We start from the raw sequence: 8,022 nt of genomic DNA on the forward strand, positions 1-8,022 counted from the left end.
GACAGACAGACAGACAAACAGACAGACAGACAGACAGACAGACAGACAGACGTGTGTCTGTGAGATGGAGAGAGAGAGAGATGAAGCACACCTTCACTCGTCCTCTGTCTCCTTTCCCAGAGTTCCCCTCCGCTGCTGACGTCACCGCAGTCACACAGCACTGCAGCACAGGGTGTCACATGGAGATGACACACACACACACACACACACACACCCCTCCCCCGGTGACGTAATGCCCAGCATCTGCAGGTGTAAAGCCGGTTGCTAGGAGACGCCGGCTGTCCCTACGGATGCTCGGCAACAGCTGTGTGTATGTTTTCCTGGCCTACGTATACCTTCCTTAGAGGTAGAGTATGGTAAAATACAGTTGGGGAAGGCTTTCGCAGAAAGCTGCAGAACTTCTATTTTGAGTTATAGTTATTATGAAAAATATACCAGTCAGAGGTTATATCAAAATACCTTCAGTGCAAGTCGATTTGAAAATAGCTAGCTGCAAATATCCTGTTGAGAAAAGATTGATTTATGAACAAAATTCAAACATCTATGACTTATTAACCGTCAAGCTAACATTGACTGAAATATTCAGGTAACAGATGTAAACAAATATGTATGAAGCAGTTAACACCAACATTTTCTACAGCAGTGGTTCTCAAACTGTGGTGCGTGCACCTCTTATAATATTAAATATAATTATAAATAGGTTTGGGAACCGCTGGTCTACAGTATGTTTGTTTATGCATGATATCCAGTATGGCCGAAGCTGTGAGTATAGGCAATTAATGCGTCATTAAATCACTTGCTAAATGTTTGATAGTTAGGAAACAAATGGACCCTTACAGGTTTGTAACTCAAGTGACACTTCCACTCCGAGTTAAATTGATACTAAGGATTTGACAGTGCAGATTGGAGTCTTTTTATGTTGACTGAAATTGGGGCCTGTGACATAATGTACATAAAACTGTGGGTCATTGAAAATATTTGAAAATACGTTTTCTGGGAGTTTACTTTAAAGATTAAAGCTAGCGTATAAAAGCGGGGTCAGACAGGGATCGAGACAAAGAGGTTGTTTGTTGCGTGCAACCAGTGAGTCACCATGGGGGCTACAGATGATGGCCATCAGCGGTGAAGTGGCCCCACTTCAAAGAGATTATACACACAACACTTACAGTATGTACACAAGCACTAGCACACAGTTAGAACCAGATACTACATGCACACACACACACGCGTGCACACACACACGCGCGCGCACACGCACGTCCACATCACGGACATGACCTGACACAGCGACAACAACAGAACGGTCAGTGTGGGCTTGTAGAGGGTATACAGGGCACATAATAATACTCTCTCTCTCTCTCTCTCTCTCTCTCTCTCTCTCCCCTCTGGTTGGCCTCAGCACCAGGGTTCAGACCAATACTCACCCTCGTCTCAGAAACGCGAGGTTTACATGAATGCATAAGAGCCAAGCCTCTAGCTCACACTCACACACGACACACACGTCGATCTTCTGAACAACAGAGCATCGATAGTTCAGATTTGCAAGCGAATTAATGTCGAATTGCAAGTGTGAAACAATGCTGAAATTGTCTGAGAAGATGTTTTCTTGTCCATTTCTACTGACTTTTTGTTTTATAGTGATGAAACCAAACAGAGCTGCGAGTGTGAGAAGTGTTTGCGTGGTGAGAGGGAGTTCAAAGCATCGTTACCTTTGAGATAGGAGGGAGTACAGACTGGTTTTACTCCAATGCATCACTTCTTTGTAATAACTCACATTAAAGATTGAGTGCCGTGACCCCATGATCATCAGGTAGTATGAATAGAGGGTATGCGCATGCTTAAAGTGAATGGCTCATCGAGTGGCAAAGCAACAGGCAAAGTGAGTTTAACATTGTTTAATGTTGTTTAATGCAATCAGATTTCTGTTTGGATGCATCAAGGCCAGAAAGTAGTTTTTTGCCACTCAGTAGGCGTTCCTGCATAACTTCCGGGTTTGATGATGATGTCACGCGCATACTCACTATACTAGAAGTAGTTTTATGTGGCCACACCCACCAATTCACTAACGCCAACCACCTGAACTTAAGTCTCGCCCATATCTGTTGTTGTACATAATAACCGGGCAGGGGTTAAGGGTTATGATGTCACTAAAAGTGGTGTAGTTCGATTGGGCCTTTCGACTCAAAGGCTTTCAGCTTTCAGGAAGAAACCAAAAATACACATGTAGGGAAGACATATATTATAAGTTATAACCACACCTGGTGGTCTATTAGAGTAACTAGAATTTCGCCCCCCTTCGGGGGGCTCAATCCTAGTGTCGTTGCAGCGCAATATGGGAAGAAGGAAATTGCGGGAATTGACAGACTCCACTTCATGTTTCAGCTGTGGTTTTAAACTCAGTAGTGTGCCCTGCACACAGCGCACACTCGCAATTGCAGCTGGAGGGCGACGCGACACACACACACACACACACACACACACACACACACACACAGAGCGATGTGTGGATAAATCACTGAGATTTGGGAAATGTGTTCAGAAGTACAACGATTAAGCACGCACAGGCAAATGTCAGAAGCATCTGTTTCGGTTTCCAAACAGGAAGTTGTAAATGTGCTTATTAGACGGAGGCAGCGTGATGCTGGCATCTATTGTGATGCCAGCATCACCACATTTCACATAGAAATATAAGCACCCATTTACTCGCTTAGCGGAGACTGTGGGGTGGTAGAGGACATCTCCCCGGACGCGTGGGTATGTCCAGATAGTTGCCTCGCGGAGGCCTCTTTGTCCAGTGTCCATTCTGGGTCTGGAAACGGCACTTTTTTGAGTGTTGACCCCAATAGAAGGTCTGCTGCTCTGAATTTTACACCTCTCCCGCTTAGCGGAGACTGTGGGGTGGTAGAGGACATCTCCCCGGACGCGTGGGTATGTCCAGATAGTTGCCTCGCAGAGCCGTCTTTTGTCCAGTGTCCAGTCTGGGTCCGGAAACGGTAATTTATTTTGCATTGACCCCAGTAGAAGCTCTGCTGCTCTGAATTTTACACCTCTCTCGCTTAGCGGAGACTGTGGGGTGGTAGAGGACATCTCCCCGGACGCGTGGGTATGTCCAGATAGTTGCCTCGCGGAGGCCTCTTTGTCCAGTGTCCATTCTGGGTCTGGAAACGGCACTTTTTTGAGTGTTGACCCCAATAGAAGGTCTGCTGCTCTGAATTTTACACCTCTCCCGCTTAGCGGAGACTGTGGGGTGGTAGAGGACATCTCCCCGGACGCGTGGGTATGTCCAGATAGTTGCCTCGCGGAGGCCTCTTTGTCCAGTGTCCATTCTGGGTCCGGAAACGGTACATTTTTTTGCATTGACCCCAGTAGAAGCTCTGCTGCTGTGAATTTTACACCTCTCCCGCTTAGCGGAGACTGTGGGGTGGTAGAGGACATCTTCCCAAACGCGTGGGTATGTCCAGATAGTTGCCTGGCGGAGCCGTCTTTTGTCCAGTGTCCACTTTATAAAGTCCATGCACTCCAGTGAATAGCATTTATCCATTTAGATAACTTTTTTATGTTATTTAATTACTTATTTTTACACAGAAACATAATGTGTGTCTTTACAATAACTGTAATGTAATAATAATACTAATAATGTAATGTAAAAATTATTTAATTAACGAATTAAATAATCTTATTTTATTCTGAAAGCAACCGGATGTCTTAAATCTGCTAGCTGTCAGACCGGAAGTTCTAAATTTGCTCATAAGACGGAGCCTTAGACGGAGCCAACTCGCAGGCAGTGCGAGAGGCTGGTTACAGGATTCTATAGGTCAGCCGTTTTGGTGTGACACACACGGCTTCCACATTTAGCTTCATACTGGGTGAAAGTGTCCTTCCAAAAATTATTATTTCGCTCGAAATTCTTATTCACAATGACATCGAGTTGAGGTGTTTGTGTTTTAGGGTAATTGTTGCATAAGCGCTATTTCGCACTATTTCTCCCTCCCCTCCCCTGTGTCTGAAGCAGCTAGCATGGAAGCTATATGGATTATGGAAGCTTTCCCTCCGATTGCACACAACCATGCCGTTATCCACGCGTCCATCCGATTGCTTTTAATGTAAATGTCCCATCCACTGAGCAATAGCGATATAAGCGCCTTATTCATTCATTCGATTCATTTGGGTGTGGGGCTGTGCAGTGCTGTGGGCAGCCTTTCTGACGGAGGCTCGGAGCTGCTGCTGCTGACGCTGTTCGAGTCGCATGGAGCAGTATAGAGTAGGCGTGGCGCAGCATTAGAAGGGCGCAGCAAATGCACGACATTGAGGGGTAGAAACCATCCCGGTCGCGTGGTTCATCTAACGCGTGTGTCACTGTGAAGGACTGGCCCCAATAAGTGAACGTAGTTGGCGTAGTAGACGCCAACATGACGATTCTGACGTAGGCTGGTGATGTTGAGCAACAATGGCGTGGTTGACAAAAGTAATATTTATTCAGTAATTAAGACATTTCTTTCAATGAAATGTAGCCTATATGTATTCTGGGAGTGTGCCGAATTTATTTTGCATATAGAGATGTGTGGTGAAAGTGTGGTTGGGTCGGAGAAAGCTGTTGGATAAACGGCCATGTGCTTATGTACCCCTGTCTATTAGGGTAGCAGGATTATTATGATTATTATTATTAGTATTGTTATTGTGATTATTACATGGATTATTGTTGTGATGTGAGCTTGTGGCTGACTCACTATCTAGAAAATAAAAACATGGCACTTCATTTAAAATAGGTTACAGACCCCTGTTATATGCGCTTGTTTTGGGATTCTTTTTAAAGACCTATTTACTTGTTTCTATGAGACATGGCAACGCCAACAGCGCAGCGAAAGGCATCCACGTCTTTCTCTTGTGAAATGCTGAGATTAGAAACGACCATAATTATTTCATTTCTCAACCTTAAAAAAAAAATAAAGACATCTCCATAATCCTTGGGAAGTGTGTGTAGCAAAAGTAGTCGGCATTGTCATGGTTGAAAGTATTCATGCAACACTGACGCTGTAAGCTGTGTGATGCTAACGCGCTAACACCGTTAGCATGGTCTGTGTTGGTCAAAGGAAAAAGGATAGATATGAAACTACTGGCCAAAGTGTCATACAAAACACAACACCTAAAATCGGAATGTGATGGTGACCTATTGAGCACAAACAGACAATCATGATTTGCTTGCTGGACCTATAATTAATTTATGTGCATTACATTTCCACCTCGCACATATAAATGAAAAGCAAGATGGATGCTAACGCGCTAACACCGTTAGCATGTTCTGTGTTGGTCGGAAAAAGGATAGATATGAAACTACTGGCCCAAATAAATGTCATAGAAAACACAACACCTAAAATCGGAATGTGATGGTGACCTATTGAGCACAAACAGACAATCATGATTTGCTTGCTGGACCTATAATTAATTTATGTGCATTACATTTCAACCTCGCACATATAAATCAAGCCACAGTGCAGTCAGAGAGTAGTTCACAGGTCACACACAGGAGCAGTGAAAGGGGGAGGGGCCTTCGGATGGCAGTGTAGAGTAGGCACGACATTGAGGGGTAGAAACCATCCCGGTCGCGTGGTTGATCTAACGCGTGTGTCACTGTGAAGGACTGGCCCCATTAAGTGAACGTAGTTGGCGTAGTAGACGCCAACATGACGATTCTGACGTAGGCTGTTGAGGTTGAGCAAGAATAGCGTGTTTCAGAAAAGTAATATTTAAACAGTAAAGAAGACATTTTTGGCGAATGCAATGTAGTCTATGTCTTTTGTGGGAGTGTGCAGGTTTTATTTTGCATAGAGAGATGTGTGGTGGAAGTGTGGCTTGGTCGGAGATAGAGCACGAATGAACGGCCAGGTGCTCATGTACCCCTGTCTATTAGGGTAGCAGGATGTTAACTTCATAGATAGACACATACAAAATAGTAAAAGTACAAAAAAATCACGGCACTCAATCTTTAACATTCAATCAGGACCGACAGGCCTGCAGCTTGTTCTTTTTCATGGACAAAACCAACTGTAAGAAGCAGTGCTCTGCTCTGTTTACTGACCCTTGGCCCTTCACTGCCATGTTATATACAAATGCATGCCATCAACACAATACTGTAGGGAGCATAGGGGACTGACTGGGGAGGGCTTTGTTGAACTGAGTTGAACTGAATGAACTGACTGTAATGTAATGTATATGGACTGGGAGTGTTGACTGTTGAGCACTGCAGCTTGGCTATATTTTGCGGTGAGCGACACTGCCGGCCGGCCGGCCGGCCGCGCTACCAAATATCTACATATCAGGCGTATAATGTTGTGAGGCAGTGAAGCACAACGTACATTCTAGCTAGTTGGGGGTCGCAGCAGGCACAAGAACTTGTTCATTGTGTTGTCCTGCTAAATCAATGCATACGTGCGCGTGCACACACAGGTGCGAGAAAACCCCGAACATACATACGGTACATACTGTACATACATGCATGGCTATGTTCAAACGACTGTGCACGCCAACAGGTACACAAAATACACTTGCACGGCAGGAGAAAAAACTAACTAGCTATAAAAAAAAAAATGCAGCACTCACAAACAAGAGAGAGCTTTTATGTTTGTGTGTGTTGTGCGCGCACGTGCATGCGCGTCACGCTCTCTCTGGTGAGTGCACGGGCGTACAAATACGTACCGGTCTGTCATGCCCCCTTAGCGTCTCTCCGGGCCACTGAGCCCCCGCCGCGCCTCCGTGGATTTCAGATTTCACAGGTCACCTGGTCGCTGGTATGCTTTTTGGCCAGACACGATCACTCCGCTCGCTGTGGGGATTTGGAACAATCCAAGAGGGGAGGGAGGGAGGGAGAGAGGTCTAGGGGGGGGGAGGTGGACGACGGCTACTGCTGCGGCTCACAAACAATACCGTTTTGACCACGGTGTGTACGTGACCTGCACTGTATATTATGCCTACGCACGCGCGCCAACAGTCTGAGCCTCTGAGGGATGGACAGAAAAAAACGTGTGCATGTTAGTTAGTAGGCCTTTAAAGGGACATTTCACCCACTGGAAGAAACAGCAGTCACAGCAGTCACAATGTTAATAGTCATTTTGTAGATGGCACAAATTTGTCCAGAAAAATAATGAAGTCTGTCTGTTTGACTATAGGGTTTGACTGGATTGTTGAGTTACTACAATAATGTTTAAAAAGCAGGTGGCTTGCGCACATCCAGTTCCTGGCTGGTGCTGGACAATGGTAGATACATACAGTGAAGAAGTGGTCCGCACACAGGCTTTGCTCCAACAGTGTTTATTATAAACACCATTATAAATGAAGACACTTATTACTTAACTTAAGACCTGGAGGCGTGATCAATGCCATTTGGCTATTCTGAGTGGCCAAAGAGCATTGATTTATAATGGTGTTTTAACACAATAAACACTGTTGGAGCAAAGCCTGTGTGCGGACCACTTCTTCACTGTATGAATGACTACAATGACCATAATGCTTTGGTGCACTACCCCTCCTCGTGGAGAGGTGGAAGGTTTGCGTGGAGCAGGCGTGACAACGTTCAGGCGTGACAACATTCAGTCCAGGAAAGGAAGTGAGGCCAATAATGTCTGACGTATATCATCAGACATTTGAAATACTAAAATATCTAAAAACATATTACGCTCATAAACCCCCCCCCCCCCCCCCAGGAAAGTGTTTTGTGTGTCCTAAACATCATTAAAAATAAGATCTGGTTGGTTGCAAAAGGGGTGAAGTGGCCCTTTAAGAATAGTGTGTATGAATGTGCACCGTGCGTGCACGCACACGGTCCCTCCCTCGTATTCCCATTTGAAAATAGCGGATGCACACGCAGATCCAACACACCAAAGATCCAGTGGTGGAAAGTAACTAAGTACTTTTGCTTAAGTACTGTGCTTAAGTACAATTTTGAGGTATTTGTACTTTACTTGAGTATTTCCAATTTCCAGTACTTAAATTTGTACTTTTACTTCACTACAATTATTTGAAAACTTT

Source organism: Protomyctophum bolini (assembly GCF_963924005.1).
Source record: "Protomyctophum bolini genome assembly, chromosome: 24".
Lineage (NCBI taxonomy): Eukaryota > Metazoa > Chordata > Actinopteri > Myctophiformes > Myctophidae > Protomyctophum > Protomyctophum bolini.